Consider the following 19,758-nt stretch of genomic DNA (forward strand, 5'->3'; position numbering starts at 1 on the left):
AATAACAAAAACAAAAGGAAAAGCTATATCAAGCAATAAAGGATTGTTTCCCTGGAGAGCCAAGAGGCAAATTAGATGAGCCCTCCATTGCCCCAGGTTAACTGGCACAGGAAGAGAAAACTCAAAGCTCAGCAGAATCCTTAAGTTGGGAGACCAAAGTGGGTAGGACATAGTATTGAAGAAAAGATAATCACATAGACAGAGAACTCTGGAGACCTGCAGAGGATTCCTCCTCATGTAGTCAGCAGAAGACTGAGCAATGTGCACGAGGAGACGACCTGAGGCAAGGAAAACAACCACTCAGTGCTCACTGAAGGCCTGGAATAGAGCCTTGCCCCAGTAGTGAGTGGGGAAAACTCAAAATTTGGGGGACATTGGCTGGACACAGCAGTATATATTTGTATTCTGGTAATTGGGAGGCTGAGATAGGAGAATCATAGTTTTGAGGCCAGCCTCAGTAACTTGGCTAGACTCTGTTTGCAAACAAAAAGTAAAATAGAGCTGGGGTGTAGCTAAGAGAACACCTCTGGGTTCAATTCCCAGTACCACAAAAAAAATGTATGAGACATTGGGTAGAATACTTCAAAAGGGCTTTGCTGCTGGGCATGGTGACGCACGCTTGTAATACCCGCGCTTGGGAGGCTGAGACAAGAGGATCGCGCAGGTTCGAAGCCAGCCTCAGCTACTTAGTGAGGCTCTCAGCAACTTAGTGAGACCCTGTTTCCAAATAAAATATAAAATAGGTCTGGGAGTATAGCCCAGAGGAAGAAAGCCTCTGGGTTCCACCTCCAGTACCACCAAAAAAAAAAGGACTTTGCCTCAGTTGTGAGAAATAATTAGCTTTAGAGTAAACAGTACTGATTCTGTGTTACAAATGTTAAATCAGGACCCAAAAAGGTACATCTGTTTTCATGTGGCTCAGCAGTATCTGAGAACAAACTCCAGGAATAGTTATAGGAATACAAAAATATCTAGCACTCAAAAAAGTAAAATTCACGGCACAACCAAACAAAAATTATGAGGCAGGCAAAGAAGCAGAGAAATACCGTAACGAGAAGAAAAATCAATCAAACACAGTTATTAAAATTAGATGACAAGGAGCCAGGCGTGGTGGCACATGCTTGTAATCCCAGCATTTGGGAGGCTGAGACTGGAGGATCGCTGTTCGTGGACAGCCTCAGCTACTTAGTGAGGCCCTCTGCAACTCAGTGAGACCTTGTTTCAAGATAAAGAATGAAAAAAAAAATAGGGCTGGGGGTATATCTTGGAGGTAGAATGCCCCTGGGTTCCATCCCTGGTCCCATACACAAAAAATTAGAAGACAAGGTTATTGAAACACTTATTACAACTAAATTCCATACGTTCAAACATTAAGAAGAGACATGGATGATAGAAAAAGATGCATGTAAAATTAGAGACATGAAAACTACCATACTTGAGATGAAAAACAATTGAATAGAATTAATGGCAGGCTAGGCATTGTAGGCTATCCAATAGAAACTACCCAAATTAGAGTAGAGAGAGGATAGAGAGTTTTTGTTTTTAAATGAACAGAGTATCAGTGAGTTATGGGATAACCTCAAGAAGTCACTTACTCAAGTGGTGCAATTGGAGTGTCCATTTAGGGAAAGATACATGAGAACTATTTGAAGAAATAATGGACAAACATTTTTCATATTTAATAAAACTCTAATCCCACACATGGAAAAATTTCAATGAACTTGAAGCAGAAAGATCTTGAAGAAAAGTACAGGAACACATCATAAATTTTTTAGGTGTGTAATTAAGAAATTGAACTCATGGGCTTTCTACCTGTGAGCTATAACCCTAGCCCCATTTTATATTTTATTTTGAATCAGGGTCTTGCTAAGTTACCACATGTCTGGCCTCGAACCTGCAATCCTCTTGTCTCAGCCTCCCGAGTGCTGGGATAACCTGGCTTCACATCATAAATTTATCACAAATACCACCCAACAATATTTTCTAAAAATACATTATGATCAAATAAGGTTTGTAATATTTGTCTAAGGAATTGAGGTTTGGTTAAATATTTGAAAGTCACTCCATGTCACCTGATGGGCAGAAAAAAAAATTGTTGGTAGACACACATGTTGAACAAAATCCAACATCTGTTTCTCACATAAAAAAAAAAATTCAGCGAACTGGAAATATAAGGAAACTTCCTTAACCTAATAAAGGAAATCTGTGAAAAATCTACATCTGGCCAATACAGTTGAACAAAGGGAAAAATAGAGGCATCAAGACTGGAAAGGAGCCGGGCGTGGTGGCGCATGCTTGTAATCCCCGTGCTTGGGAGGCAGAGACAGGAGGATCATGCAGGTTCGAAGCCAGCTGCACTGGCGTAAGAGACCCTGTTTGCAAAAATTAAAAAAAAAAGCATAAAATAGGTCTGGGAGTGTAGCCTGGAGGTAGAAGTACCAGCAAGAAAAAAAAGAAAAAGAAAAAGATGAAGAAAAAGCATATACAATTGCAGATGGCATGCTCCTTTGTGCAGAAAACCTAATGGAATATACAAAATGGCTACTAGACCTAATAAGTTAGTTTAGCAAGTTTGTAGAATACAAGATAAACATGGAAAACATTACTCTGATACACTAACACAGTGACCAGAAATTGAAATGTGAAAAACAACGCCACTGAAAATACCCTAAAAGTGAAATAATTTGTGATGAATGTGACAAAAGATTGGCTGCATTAAAAAGCTGCAATTTTGCTGAGGAAAATCTGTAAGAAATCTAAGTCAACCTTGAGATATACTGTCTTTGAGTCAGAAAACTCAATAATATTAAGATGGCATTATCACTAATTATCTTCAATTGATTGGCCTATAATTTCAACACAATCCCAATCAAAATCACAACCAGCTCCTTTTTAAAAACAGAGATTGACAGGCTTATTTTAAATTCATATGGAAATGCACAGGACCAAGAATAGCCAAAGGAATGTTAAAAAAGTATAACAAGCTTGGAGAACTAACACTGCCTGGTTTCAAAATGTATTATAGGGCTCAATTAATTTTGACAACATGGTATTGTTGTAAGGACAAATAAGTCAACAGATTAGAGTCCAGAAATAGATTCATATATGTGTGGGTAATATTTTTATGTTCTTTACTCTTAAATAATACTGTTAACTTAGAATAGACTTAGTTGATAAGAAAAAGTGAAAGTAGTATAGCATTTTATATACCTCATACCCATTTTTCCCTATTGTTAACATCATATACTGGTATGATACACTTGTCACAATTAATGAATCCATACTGATACTTTATTCAGCTTTCCTTAGTTTTCACTTAATATTATTTTCTGTTCTAAGATTCCATTTAAGATACTGTATTACATTTAATCATGTTTTCTTCTTAGATGTCTCTTAATTGTGATAATTTCTTCATTGTTTTTGATGACTTTGGCAGGTTTTCTGTGTATGTATGTGTCTACCACTGAACTATACTCCCAGCCCTTTTTATTTTTAAACAGTCATGTTGAATTACTGTGTACTGGCCTCCAACCTGGAATATTCCTTCCCCAGAGTCTGAAGTACTGAGATTATAGGTATGTACCACTTCTCCTTGGCTAGCCTCTGGCAGTTTTGATAAAAACTTGTCAGGTATTTTGTACAACGTCTCTCAGTGGGAATTTGTCTGATCTTTTTCTCATGATTAGACTGGGATTGTTTCTTTGAGGGAGGAAGACCAAAGAGATAAAGTACCAGTCTCAACAGATCATATCCAAGGGCATGTGCTATCAACATGAGTTACATTATAGAATCCAAGTAATTGCCCCAATTTGTTGAATAAGAATTGGGACAAGCCTTTGGGAAGAAGGAAAAAATGTTGATTTGTTAGCAAATCAGAGAAACTAGTGAACTTAAGTGTTCAGGAACAAAGGAATCAAATCTCTTTTAAGAGTTCTTCAGGATCATGCTGGTGTTTTATCAGAAGGGATGCAATTCTTGTTTAAGTCTTCTTTGAGTCAGTTCTTGTTTTTTTGTTTGTTTGTTTGTTTATTGTGGTACTGGGGATGGAACCCAGGGGCATTCTACTGCCGAGCTATACCCCCAGCCCTATTTTTTATTCTTTGTTTTTGAAACAGAGTCTCACTGAGTTGCAAAGGGCCTCACTAAGTAGCTTAGGCTGTCCCTGAACCATGATCCTCCTGTCTCAGCCTCCCAAATGCTGGGATTATTTAGATCTATGGGCCAGGGTCACGTTGATGTGTTTATCAAAAGGGACATAGTTTATGCTTAAGTCTTCCTTGAGCCAGTTTTTATTCAGATTTATAGGTACTATGTCGGGAATCCAGCCCGACAGCTGGCGGGGGCTTGGCGAGATGATGAGTACCGACGACTCAAACACGAACCCACGAGCCGGGAGTCAAGTCAAGCAAGATCTCATTTATTTCTCTCCTAGCAGTCCTTTATATAGCACCAAGCCACGAGGGAAATTTCCATGAGAAATAGCCTAGCCTATCCGGGATAAAGATCACTAGCACGTAGTTCACAGCCAATCCCAGGCCAGTACATGAGCCATTCATGTGTGCGGAAAGCTCCTTTAAAGGTAGAAAGGGAAAAACCGCTCAGTCTCCCCACCCATAATGAATGGGGAAACCACGCCTTCCTAGCTTCCTCCAGGTGCCATCTTTGCCCCTTTTTTGCTGAATCACTTTACTTAAAGTTTTGCCTTACGCCATAGGCCGCTCAGGCCGAATCTCCTTAGGCGCTGTATAGACACACCCCATCAGTACTAGGGTTATGTTGTCCTGTTTATCAGAAGGGACAAAGTTCATGTCTAAGTCTTCATTGAGTCAGTTCTTATTCAGATCAATAAACAGATAAAAACATGTTATTTGATAACAGGAGGTGAAGGAAATGGGAAGAACAAAGGGGGAATAATGTCAACTTTGAAAGAGGTTATCTGTTAACTGCCAGGGTCAAAGCAGTCCCCTATTACATTGTCACTGTTGACATTACCAATTATTTTAGAGTCAACATCTAAAAAGTTTTTGGTGACCTGAATCACATTCCAGGACCAGAGAGATTGAGGTCTCTTAAATTCAAATAGAAAGGAGCTCAAACTTAAAACGGGACATAACTGTGTGTATCTACCTATGTGTTTTGCATTGTATTGAACAGAATTTTTCACTCACGCAGTCCCACAAGGGAGGTCTGACTATCTTTTATTCCCCCTACACTCAAAGAAACTGAATATCAGAGGGGCTAAGTGCCTTGGCACAAGTTGACCACTAGAGCACAATGTTATGTGCCACAATCTCTCTTAGTTGCAGCCAGTGCAAGGCAGTGCCATCACTAAGTGTATTAATGGGGAACAGATGGAAGACCTTTCTTGTGGTTCCAGTCAGAAGGACATTGGCTAAGATGTGCTGTCTAGGTGTTAGCCAGCACCCCAGTTGGTCAGCAGTGGGGCTCTAGTAGGTGATCTCTGGGCTCAAGGCACTGAAAGGATCTATCAGAAGATACAACTGGAGCAGGAAAGTCTCAAGGACAAAGTGCAATGTTGAGTCAGAGGCTCAGAGACAAACTCAACTTGCCCCATGGTCAACTCAGCCTCTTCAAACTGCACCTGCCTGAGGGGATGCTCTGTTTCCAGGCAGAAGACACTTAAGGTCTAAGGATTAGAAACAGAGGAGGCCTGGAGGCCTGGAGACTAGAAACCAGGCATGCTATTCCTCTCAACTGGCCCTTTAAACACCCTTATGGTAGCTGGGTGTGGTGGTGCACGCTTGTAATTCCAGCATTTGGGAGGCAGAAATGGAGGGGATCCAGAACATCACGGTTCGTGGACAGCCTTAGCTACTTAGCAAAGCCCTTTGCAACTCAGTGAGACCCTGTTTCAAAAAATAAAAAGATTATAAAATAGGACTGGGGGTGTAGCTCAGAGGTAGAATGCCCCTGGGTTCCATCCCCAGTACCACAAAATAACCTTATGGTGATTAAGTGCTTACTGCCTACTTTGTCAAAATAATTTTTACCACTATATCAACAGCCCTTTTCAATTTTTATCTTGTGATAAATTCTCATTGTTTCCAAGGCTAGCCTCAAACTTGCAATCCTCATGTCTCAGCCTCCCAAGTACTGGGATTACAGGTGTGCACCAAGGTACCTGGCTTTATACATCCTTTTCAGATGTACAGTTCTATTTTAGTAAATTTGCCAAGTTATGCAACCATCACAATAAATCAGTTCTAGGATACTTTTATCAGATCAGAATGATCCTGTGTTTATATTCATAGTTACATCCATGCCTCTCCCACTCCTACCCACCCTGTCAACTCCCAGGCAACCATGAACTGGCGTTCTCTCTATAGATTTGCCTTTTCTGGATATTTCACTTAAGTGGAATTGAACAGTATGTGGCCTCTTGTATCTAGCTTTTTTCACTGAGCATCATGATTTCAAGATTCATTTGTGTTGTATCACATATCCATAGTTTGTTACTTTTTAATTGATGACTAGTTTTCCATTGTATCAACATAATGGGTACTTCATCCAGTCATTGGTTCATGAACATTTCGTTTGTTTCCAAGTTTTTACTATTATAGTAATCCTTCTAAGAGCATTCCTATGCCATATAAATATATGTCTTCATTTCTTTTGTCTTATCATCTCTCTTTAGTTTTAATTTCTTTTTTATTAGGTTTATACTATGTGTTTTTTGTTTTGTTTTGTTTCGTTTGGGGGGGGATTGGTGGTACTGGGGTTCCTGGAAGCCCTTCTACCTCCGGGCTACACTCCCAGACCTATTTTATATTTTTATTTGGAAACAGGGTCTCTTAAGCCATCGTGGCTGACTTCGAATCAGCGTGATCCTCCTGTCTCCGTCTCCCAAGCACGGGGATTACAAGCATGTGGCACTACGCCCGGCTATACTATGCTTTTTAATTTTAAGATTATCCTTCCTCTCTTTGGCTTTTTCACTGACTTCCTGTTGTCCTCCAGATAAAACTCAAACCTTTTAGTGTAGCCAAAGAAGGGGCCTTCCTACCTCTTCGACTTTCTCTTGCCATTCTTTTTTAGAAGAGAAGAGATATGTACATCACTTACAAAATGAAGCGACATCACCAGGTGTGGTGGTTCACACCTGTAATCCCAGTAATTGGGAGGCTGATACAGGAGGATCGCAGGTTTAAGTCTAGCCTAAGCAATTATCAAGGCAGCATTTCAAAATTAAAAAATTAAAAGGCTAGGTATAGAACAGAGTTAGAATGTCCCTAGGTTCAATCCCCAGAGCAAAATAAAAATAACAACAACAACAACAACAACAACTAGGATGATGATGAAGAGATATTAACCCAGCTATGGTGGAACATACCTAAAATCCCAGCTACTTGGGGGCCTGAGGCAGTAGTATCGCAAGCTCTTTTTGGGCAACTTACTAAGAATTTGTTTCAAAATGAGATAATTAAAAAAGGGCTTGAGCCAGGCTTGGTGGCATATGCTTGTAATCCCCGTACTTGGGAGACTGAGACAGAATTATTGCAGGTTCAAAGACAGCCTCCATAATGTAGCAAGACCCTTTGCAATTTAATAAGACACTGATTCAAATTAAAAAAATAAAATAGAGCTGATGTTGTAGTGTGACTCAGAAGTAGAATGGTCTGGGTTCAATCCTCAGTGCCACAAAATAAAAAAAAGGACTGGGGGTAGAGTACTCCTGGGTTCAATCCCCCATGAGAGACAGAGAGAGACAGAGAGAGACAGAGAGACAGACAGAGATTAAAAGGAAGTCTAGAGAAATATTTTTTCATGTAATTGTCTCATGTTACTTATTGACAATCACCCAATCACTCATTGGATAATCTGACCTAATGAAAAAATATTCCTGATTTGATATAACTATAGGATCATTTTTGAACACTGACAGTACATAGTAGGAGCCTAATATTTGTTAAAAGTATTTAAATTAATTCCAGTAGGCATTGATGAAAGTACTGTATAAAGACTGACATACAGTTGTCCTTTATGATTATGGTCACAGCCTAGAACAGAATTTATGAAAATCAGGAAGTGGACTCGAGTGGCATTTGGCTGCCCAAGCCCCTGTCCAAAGCATGGAAAATAGAATTATGGTGTATCATTGTTATTACATTATTTTCAGTAAAAACAAGGAGGCAGGAACTTCTTACTTCTGTTGCCACTTTAAAAATCAAATCCCAAACTTCATTAAAGCAGCAGCTATGAAAATAATGGAGTCTTCAACCCAGGACAGAACTCCCACCTATTGTCTCATATGAAAACTCTGGGTGAGGGTCTTGCTCATGTAGATGTAGAACATGCTGCTCACCATCCTTCATAGGACCATCTTCTTCTGCAGGTGCATCTTTACTACGTGTGGCTTCTCTCTGGCCACTGTTTCCTTCTTGGCCTCACATAGGCATTTCAGAGAACTTTGCTTCCCAGGCAGGTTGGGGTTCAGCTGCCAGTGTGGTGCCGCACTATGAAAGCAAATCTCTGCTCACAGGACATGTTCAGCAGCATTGAGGCTCATCCGGGTAAGTGAACTGGCAGGTTTGTTTCTTCTGTTCTACACCTGCCACCACCAACTGGCAGCTCCTTGGAAAATAGCTAACTTTTGGTGTGTGTGTATGTGTGTGTGTGTGTGTGTGTGTGTGTGTGTGTGTGTTTCTGGGGATGGAACCCAGGGGGATTCTACCCTCTGAGCTATGCCCTCAGCCCTATTTTTATTCTTCATTTTGAAACCGAGTCTCACTAAGTTGCAAAGGGCCTCACTAAGTAGCTGAGGCTGACTGTGAACCCAAATCCTCCTGTCTCAGCCTCCCAAGTACTGGGATTACAAGTATGTGCCACCACACCCAGCTCTAAGACTTTTGTTCTTAATCTTCTCCTTTTTGTGTGTGTAGTACTAGGGATTGGATTTAGGAACATTTTACCTCAGAGCTATACCCCCAGCCCTTTTTAAAAAATTTAATACAGGGTCTCATTAGTTGCTGAGAGTCTCAGTATGTTACTGAAGCTGCCCTTGAACCTGTGACCTCCTGTTTCAGCCCGCCACTCTACCCAACTTAAAACTCTTCTTGATACAAATCTTCTGGGACATCTGTTGTTGCTTGATTGCATATTTGCAATGCTGGGGACCACACATCCTAGGCAAGGGCTCTACTACTAAGCATATCCCTTGACCCTTCCGTGTTCTTTATTCATTTATTCTTTATTTTCTTTCAGCCTGTGACTTAATTTTTCATTTTATGGCATCTATTTTAAAACAGAAGTTTTAAACTTTTATGTGTCGGTCTTTAACTTTATAATTTGTGCTTTTTGTGTCTTGTCTACAGAAAAATCCTTTCCAACTCTGAAAATATCATAAAGATACAGTCGATCCTCATTATTCGCAGAATCCATATTTGCAAAATTGCCTTGTGCTAAAATTTATTTGTAATCCCAAATCAATTTATGCAGTGGTCATGTACAGAGGCAGTGCCAAGAGAGTCCTGCATGCAACCAGCTGAGGGCAAACAAGGTGACACTCTCTGTTAGACTGTAATCAAGAGTCCTTGTAGAGATATATTTAGTGCCATGTTTTCCACATTTTTGTGCTTTTTCTTTTTTTGGTAGTGATTTTGCCATTTAAAATGGCTCCCAAGCATAGTACTCAAGTGCTGCCTGGTGTTACAAGAAGGTTGTGTGGTACCTTCTGGATAAAAGATGTGTGTTAAATGAGATTACTTCAGGCATGTGTGATAGTGCTGTCGACTGTGATTTCAGTGTAAATGAATCGATAATACACAGTAAATGAGGTGTCTTTACACAGAAACACACTTAAAATAAGGGCTGTATCGACCAGTTGGTGAAACTGTGATCAGAAGCTGGCAGAAAACTAACCCTGGATTTCCCTGAGGAGTAATATTTCAGTATTTGCTAATTCAGTGTTCACAGAGTTTATAAAACGTAACTACTGTGAATAACAAGAATTGATTGTATTCTCCAAGGTGTTTTCCTCTCTGATTTTGCTTTGCAAGGGCATCTAGCTCTTCCATCCTCTGGAAACCATTTTTGGGGTATGATATGGAAACACCGTGTATTGAATATTTCATTCTTTCTACTCATGTGCAGTCACCCCTCTGGTGTATAGTAAGCCCCCCATCCACATGTGTCTATTTTGAGGCTCTTTGATATCATCCATTGGTTCTCTCACAATACCCCATGTATTAAATACCACAGGTTTATAATACTCTTATTATCTGGTAGCATGAGCTTCACCCCTCACCTTTATTCTTCAGAATTTCTTTCACCCTCCATCCCTCTATACACATTTTAGGATCAGCTTGCCATGTGTGCAAAATCCCCTGTTGAATTTTGATGGAAGTGGCATTAAGTTTGTAAATAACCGGGAGAAAGTTGTCATCTTTACTGAGTCTGCCTATTCATGAATATGACACATTTTTCCAATTATTTCAGTATTCTCTAATGTTCTTTTTTTTCCTGTGGCACTGGGGATGAAACTCAGGGACATTGCACCTCCAAGCTACACCCTCAGTCTTATTTTTTAGTCTTTTTATTTTTTGAAAAAGGGCCTCGCTCCATAGCTGAGGCTGTCTGCGAACCACGATCTCCCCTCCCTCTGCCTCCCCAATGCTGGGATTACGAGCATGTGCCACCATGTCTTAACGGAACATTTCTTATTGTATTCCTCTAATCTTAAAAAAAATTGGTGAGGTTTTTGTTGATGTTCTATTTGATATTTTTCAATTCTACTCACTCTTTCCCCACAGAGTTTAGTTCTCTTTTTAGGATTTGATTGCTTCTTTTATAGTCTTCAGTTATTTTATATGCATTTTCCATAATCTCTTTCTGGTCATCTGTGCATTTGAATTTTGTAGTGGGTATAACTGCATATTTGCGGCATGTACAGACGGCCAATCAGGTTGGATGGTTCACTGGTAGACTTTGCAAAATTTTTTATTGTTAACTCATCATTAGCAGTGCTTGTATTATTTTGTGTGCACATCCCATAATATTGAGCATGTGACTTCTTCTCATCCACATCTTTGTTTGCTTCTGCCAGAAGTATCACGGCCCAAGGCATCCTTCCTATATTATTTTTTAGTCTGGAGTTTCTGAACTCTGTGGGTAGAGTAAAAGCAATGTGAATTGTGGTCCTGCAGTTTTGAATTCTCAAAGAGCTTTTATTATTTTTCCACCCAAAGGCCTGCGTCCTGTGGTCTCTCTTGTTTTTAAATCCTTTCATAAATAAAATCGTTCTTTGAGGGTCTTGGCTTTATGTGAAGTTCTCAGTTCCATTCCCTACCTCCCCAAGCCTAATTTCCTATGCCTGTGTGGGCATTAAATCGCAAGCCCCTAGGTTTTGAAAACAAATACCCCCCATTAACTTGAGCACTTACCCCTCTGCTTTTTTCTTTCCCTTTTTGTTTCCAACACCTGGGGATTTGCTTTTATTATTTGTGAGCTTAGTTGTAGATTTAAAATAATTATGCTGCATTTTACCCAGTATTTCTAGGTTGTTATAGTAAAAGGATTTTCAGGTTGTCTGAGTTCACCATGTGGCTAGCAGCTAATAAATAGACTTGCTGTGTCCTTTACTATTTGTTAACAATCTCTAGGCTTTATATTTTTTTACCCAGTGATTGAATATTCATAATATGACATGTGCTTGAGTTATATAATGTGCCATTTAATGGACCTCCATTTTTAAACCTTGGTAAAACTTATTTCTGAGTTTCTCTATTTCTACATAAATGGGATCACATTATACATTTTTAATAAAAAAGCAAGGCCACATTTATTTTTCTTTCACCTTTTCTCCCCCTACATCAGCATGATCATCACCTAGGAAGCCACATTAATCTGCAATTATGACCTTCCATATTTTTATCTGTCTGCATATAAACCTATACACACCCATATACCTCCTTATATGGGCATATATTTACACATACTAATACCTAATCCAGGTGGTTTTATTGTTGTATGCTGTATAAAATGAGATTATATTTCATAACTTTCTGTGTTCTGCCTTTCCCAACCAACAATACATAGTTGAACTTCCTGTAAGCTTTATGGCTCTAATTCTTCTTTTTAAAAAATGTAGCTATGGTTTGAATGTGTCTCTCAAAAATTCATGTGCTGGAAAATTAATCATCAGATTCATATATTAATGATATTTTGAAGAAGGGGCTTTTTGGAGGTAAGTAGGATTAGATGCGGTCATGAGAATGGAATCCACGTGATGGGATTAATGACTTCATAAGAGCTAGCACCCTGGCTCTCTCTCCCCTTCTGATGCTTCCACTATGTTGTGATGTAGTAAGAAGACCCACATCAGTTGTCAAACAGCCACCAGAACTGTTCCCTTAGACTGTACAGCCCCCCAAACTGTGAGCCACATAAACTTCTATTGCTTATAAATGACTTGGCCTGAATTATTTTGTTATAGCAACAGAAAATAGACTGAGACAAAAGCACAAATCATTAATGTCCTGTTTAATGAATCTCTACAATCAGTATGCCCATGTAACTACCATCCATGTCAAGAATGAGGATATAGTCAGTTGTTCCAGAACTGCACCTTAACCCCCACTCCTGCCACCTTCCATTTCTTTCTCATCTCCCCGACAGTAGCCTCCATTCTGACTTTGTAACAGCATAAATTTTTAATGATTTTTTTTGTGGTATTGTGGATTGAACCCAAAGTCATTCCACCTCCAAGCTACACCCCCAGACAGCTGTATTTTTAATTATTTATTTTGAAACAGGGGTCTTACCAAGTTGCTGAGGCTGGCTGTGAACCTGTGATCGTCCTGCCTCATTCTCCCAAGTACTGGGGTTACAAGCATGTGCCACCATGCCCAGCTTAGCCTGATTTTTATGAAAAATGAACCTCCGGCACATATTTTTTTGTACAGAATTATATTTATGGCATTCATAGTGCTCTTGCTTGTAGTTATAGTTTGTTCATTCTGATTTCTGTATAACATTGTTTAAATATGCCAGAATTTATCCATTCTATTACTGATAGGCATTGGGATTGTTATGGACAATGCTGAAATCAATATTTTTGTTCATTGATTCCTTTTTAATGGCAGCAAAATATTCATTGCTATGGAGTCAAGGTGTTGAATAATTTTTTATTCAGCCATTCTGCTTTTGTTGATATTCACTTTGTTTCTTGTTCTTGACCTCTAAAGGCAAAGCTACAGTAAGCAGCCTTCCAAATACTGGGATTACAAGTGTGCACCACTGTGCCTGGCTTAGTAATTGTACTTTAAAATTAAGACTTGTTGCTTGATTTTTCTCTCCCCAAAGCCCTGAGACATTACAAACATCAGCAATGTATGAAAATACCCTTTTTCTTTTCCCCATTAGCAATAGATATTTAGATGTTATCAGTTTTTGTATGTTTTGTGAATCTGATAGCTATAAAATGAAATCTCATTAGTACCTTTTATTCTCCGAATACTGGAGATTTTTTTTTTGATGGTACTGGGGTTCCTGGAAGCCCTTTTACCTCCAGGCTACACTCCCAGACCTATTTATATTTTTTGAAACAGGGTCTCTTATGCCAGCGTGACTGGATTCAAACCTGCGCGATCCTCCTGTCTCTGCCTCCCAAGCGCAGGGATTACAAGCGTGTGCCACCACGCCTGGCAATACTAGAGATTTTGAGTATCTTTACATGTGTTTGGATTTGCATTTCTGAGAGTTCTATATATTCATGTTTTGCTAACTTTTTTTTGAAGTTACATATTTTTTTCTCATCAATTTCTTTTTCTATATTTTCTATATTTTTCTATACAATTTCTAGGATTTTTTTTATCAATTTCTAAGATATTTTTCTATACTGAAATGTATTTTTCTATACTATTCAAACCTGAATAATTTGCATGTAATTTGCATTACATATTGTTTCCACATATATTGCTTGTCTCTTGATTTTGTTCATATTACCTTTGCAATATAGTTTTAAATTTTAATGGTAAATATATCCATATTTCCTTCAATAACTTCTAGTCTTGTAGAAGGTTTTCTAACCACCACAGATGATGCATTTATGCTCCTGGATGTTCTTGCATGATTTTTATTTTTTGTATTTAAGTCTTTATATCCAGGAATTTATTTTTATATAGTATACTATATGGTTTATTTTTATAATATCCAGGAATTTATTTTTATATAGTATACTATATGGTTTATTTTTATAATATTCCATATGGATACCCTGTCATGCCAATTTAATTTATTTGATAGCCCATGCTTTTTCTTCTGAATTGAATGGCCACACTTGTCATATACTAATTTCTCAAATATACTGACATTTAATTGTAGATTTTCTAGGTGCATCCATTATTTTTGTCTATTTTTAAAGAAATATATATTGAGTTGATTTCAGTGGTTTAATAGAATTGCTGATACCTAGGGAGGCAAGTTCCTCACTGCTCTTTCTCTGGTTTTCTTAGCTATTCACAGAATTTTATTTCCCTATAGGAAGTTTAATTTTGTGAAATTAAAAAAAAAACCCTGTTAAGATTCTAATTGAAATTGAATTAAATTTATGTATTGCATATGGGGATTTTTTATATAATGCACCAATAAAAAATTAAAAAAGAAAAAAAATAATATCAAGAATTTGTATCTAAAAAAGTTTATAACTTGATATTTGTTTATAAATTATTTACTACATTTAATATGTGTTATAGTTTTACTTTTATGGATTTTGTATCTCATTAAATTTATATCTAAATGTTTTATACTATTTTGTGTGAAATTTACCCCCATAGGCATTTCTTGGTACTTATTGTTAAGAGTTTAAAGAAAAGCTATTTACTGTTATAATATATATGGTATTCAGCCTTTTTACCAAGTATGATTATTAATTCTGAAAATTTTAAAATAGAATCTATTAAGTTTTGAAACCAGGAAATTATAATATCGGCAGATTTTTAATATCTTGCATATCATTCAGGTTTGCCAGATTTAGCAAACAATAATGCAAAATGCCCATATAAATGTGAATTTTACATAAACAATGAATATTTTAATATAAGTATGTCCCAAATATTAAGCAGAGCATTAAGTAGGATATACTTTTATTGAAAAAGTATTTCTTGTTCATTTGAAATTCAGATTTATCTGTCAACCCTACTTCATTCCAGTGATGATGCCTGCTGTTTTATTTTCTTTTTATGTTGTATTTGCTAAAGACTATAAAGACTGTGATTCTTACCCCAGGCTACACATTAGCATGAGCCAGGAAGCTTTTGTTTAAAATCACAATGGCAGGCCCCTAGGCTCAGAGATTTGTATATATATATGTTCCCAGATAATTATAATGGGTATCCAGTGTTTGGAGCCACTACCTTAAAACAATGTTAAATAATGATGATGTTAATGTGCATCAAGAATCTCTTAATTATCCCCAGCACCACCAAAAGCAAGCAAAAAAGAATTTCTTTAATTGGTATTAATTAAATATTTTAAGTGTTTTGACATTCAAAATATTTGATTTTTAAAATAAATATCCTGCACACTTGTAATACCAGTACTTGGGAGACTGAGACAGGAATCATAGTTTTGAGCCCAGCCTCAGCAACTTAGTGAGACCCTGTTTCAAAATTAAAATATAGGAGGTCTTGTTGAAGAAGTTACTGCCTGTGCCTATATGTTGGAGTGTTGAGCCTATGCCCTCCTCTAATATCTTCACTATCTCTGGTCTAATTTCCAAGTCTTTGATCATTCTCAAGTTGATTCCTGTGCATGGTGAGAGGTAAGGACTTAGTTCCATCTTTCTACAAATGGATAGCCAGTTCTCCCAGCACCATGTGTTGAAAAGGCTGTCTTTTCTCTAGGGTATGAGTTTGGCCCTTTTGTCACAGATCAAATGACCATAAGTGTGTGGGTTTGTTTCTGTGTCTTCTCTTCTGTTCCATTGATCTGTGTGCCTGTCGTTGTACCAATACCATGCTGTTTTTACTACTATTGCTCTATAGTATAATTTGAATTCAGGGATTATGATGCCTCCTGCATGGTTCTTATTGCTAAAGACTGCTTTGGCTATTCTGGGTCTTTTCTTTCTCCATATAAAATTCATGCCTAATTTTTCTAGGTCTATGAAGAATGTCATTGGTATTTTGATAGGAATTGCATTGAATCTGTAGATCACTTTTGGCAGAATGGCCATTTTGATGATATTAATTCTGCCTATCCATGAGCAAGGGAGATCTTTCCATCTTCTAAGGTCTTCTTCAATTTCTTTCTTTAATGTTGTATAGTTTTCATTGTAGAAGGTTTTTAACCTTTACAATGAAAGGTTTTTAGGTTTATTCCTAGGTATTTTATTGGTTTTGAGGTTATTGTGAATGGAATTGTTTTCTTTATTTCTTTCGTGTGGATTCATTGTTCGCATATAGAAAAGCAACTGATTTTTTAGGTTGATTTTGTATCCTGCAACTTTGGTGAATTGATTAATCAGCTCCAGGAGTCTTTTGGTTGAGTTCTTTGGGTCTTCTAGATAATGGATCATGTCATCTGCAAACAAGGATAATTTTAATTCCTCTTTTCCTACTTGAATTCCTTTGATTTCCTTCTCTTGTCTTACTGCTGTGGCAAGAGTCTCAAGGACTATATTGAAGAGGAGTGGTGATAGTGGGCATCCTTGTCTTGTTCTTGATTTTAGAGGAAATTCTTGCAGTTTTTCCCCATTCAATATAATCTTGGCTTTGGGTTTATGGTATATTACCTTAATGATGTTGAAATATGTTCCTTCTATTCCAATTTTCTGCAGCGTTTTTAACATGAATGGGTATGGGATTTTGTCAAATGCTTTTTCAGCATCTATTGGTATGATCACGTGGTTTTTGTTCTCAGTTCTATTTATGTGGTGAATAACATGTATTGATTTGTGTATGTTGAACCAGCCTTGCTTTTCTGAGATAAAACCAACTTGGTTGTGGTGTACAATTCGCAGGAAATTAAAACAAGAATTAACAAGTGGAATGACATCAAAATAAAAAGTTTCTGCTCACCAATGAAAACCATCAAGAACCTAAAGAGAAAGCCTACAGAATTGGAGAACTTTACCAGCCACAACTCTGATATAGGGCTAATATTTAGAATATACAAAGAGCTCAAAAGACTCTACACTACCAAAATAAATAACCCAATCAAGAAATGGGCAACTGAATTGAATAGATACATGAAAAATGTTTAACATCATTAGCCAATAGATACATGAAAAAATGTTCAACATCATTACTCATAAGGGAGATGTAAATAAAAACTATACTGAGATTCCATCTAACCCAAATAAAAACTACACTGAGATTCCATATAACCCCAATCAGAGTGGCAAGCATAAAGAAATCAAATAATAACAAATGCTGCTGAGGATGTAGGGAAAGAGGAACTCTTTTATACTGTTGGTGGGAGTGCAAACTAGTTCAGCTGCTATGGAGATCAGTGTGGAGTTTCCTTAGAAAACTGGGAATGAATCCACTATATGATCTGACTATACCACTCCTGTGTTATTTTTCAGAAGGTTGAAATCAGAGAACTATAGTAACATATGCATACCCATGTTCGTAAGAACACAATTTGTAATAGCCAAAATATGGAACCAAATTTGGTCTTCATCAACAGATGAATAGATTACAAAATTATGGGAAATACACACAATGGAATTCTACTCAGTAATCAAAAAAGAACAAAATCATGTCATTCGTAAGAAGATGGAAAGATCCAGAGAACATTATGTTAAGTAAGATCAGCCAAGCACAGAAAGAGAAGGGACATATGTTTTCTCTAATATGCCCAAACTAGGGATATTAAGGAAACCAGAGGGACTCCAGATAATGGAAGGGAAATCTCAGCAAAGCCAGAAAGGAAGGGTAGGAGAGGAAGAAGGCTGAGGCTGACTAATGGAGGAGCTACATTCAAATATGTGTATAAGTATGAATGTTGCATGGTCAATCTGGACACTCATTATTGGTGGGAGGAGGAACCCGAAACGGGGAGGGCACCAAGTACTGTGTGAATGTATGCCATTGTCAGTATGATCTACCTTATTATGTGAATCTATGGTGTACTAATAAAAAATTATATAAGCCAGGAATGATGGCACATGCTTGTAATCCTAGTACTTGGGAGGCTGAGACAGAAGGATCACAGGTTTGTGGCCAGCCTTAGCTACTTAGTAAGACCCTGTTTCAAAATAAAGAATAAAAAAATTGGGCTTGGGGTGCAGCTTGGAGGAAGAATGCCCCTGGGTTCAATTTCCAGCACCACAAAAAAGAAATCTTATGTTTACATAGTTTTCATCTAGTCCTATTTTAAATTTTTTATTAGGAATGGCTGCTATTAACATCTATTAATATGATTTTATGGTGAATATGATTATAAGATTATAATGACTTCCTCCTTTAGCTTACTCATGTAAAAATTGTAGTGCTAGATTTCTTTGCATTGAGGAACTTTCTGATTCTTTTGTTCCATGCCAGAGTCCATTTGCCAATATTTTAGTTAGATTTGCATGTATATTTATAAGTGAGATTGAGATTAAAGATGTGTTATTGTTGGAATTAACTTTGTCTTATTTTGATCCCCCAACAATGGCTTTGTAAAAGGAACTGAATAATTTAATATCTTTCTCCTCTATTGCCCAATATAGTTTAAATTTTGGCCACTCAACTTGTGGCCCCAGCCAACTGTATCCACCTCACCTGGGAGCTTGTTAAAAATACAGTGCCCAGTCAGGGAAGATGGTAGCCGCCGAAAAGGACATGTATTCCTCAGAGAAGCCCTGGACATCATATTTTGGTTTAGTGTCTGAGCGGGACAATTTAAGGAGACATTTCCAGCCGTGACTTCCTATCTATAAAACAGGAGAGAGATTGGATAATGGCAGAATTAGACACAAGATGACAAGGAGGCACCCGCCACACAAGAAAAGTGATTTTTGGAAGAACATCCCAGAAGAGATTAGAGACCGCTTCAGCTGCACAAGCTGGGGACCCTTAACAACATACCTTGTAAGAAAAATTATCCAGACGTGGTGGAGGGAGTCCAGCAGAGCCGGGCAGGAAGCCCAGCCGTGCGTCCCAGGGAGCTAAGTGTGCCTGGCTGCCGCGCTCCTCTATGCTGCACCAGGGGCTGGGATGTGCTTGGAACAGCAGATCCTGCTCTATGTGGTGAGGCTGTGGCCTTCACTCGTGTAAGGGAGATAAAATCCATTGCTGCTGAGTGCTCGATCTCACAACCTCTTCAACACACATACTGTCTTCTCTTATTAAAAATATTGGAGAGGGGCCAAGATGGTGGCCACAGCAGCCAGGATTCAGGAGATGCAGACAAATCCTAACCAATCCACTTTGAACTTTTAGAAAAAAAAATCTCTAAGAAGGGGGACTGCTCCTGCCGCACATGCTTAAGAGTTCTAGACTTCATACCATGTAAGGAAGGAGCTCAGCAGAGAACCAGGAGGAAGGCAGTGGCAGCAGGGCCGGCGGAGGCCAGTATTTGGGAGAGGCAGAGATCCAATCCAATTGGCTGCAGTGACGGTGGCGGTGGTGATAGCTGCGGTGGCAGCAGTGGCAATGGCAGCCAGTATTCGGGAGAAGCAGAGATCTGATTCAATCCACCTTGATCTTTTGAAGAAATTGCCCCAAAGGTAGAATGCTACTGCCACACATGCTCGGGAATTTGAGACAACATGCTTTGTGAATAAGGTAATTGGAAGAGAACCAAGATGGT

The sequence above is a fragment of the Muscardinus avellanarius genome (genome assembly GCF_963383645.1).
Source record: "Muscardinus avellanarius genome assembly, chromosome: X".
NCBI lineage: Eukaryota > Metazoa > Chordata > Mammalia > Rodentia > Gliridae > Muscardinus > Muscardinus avellanarius.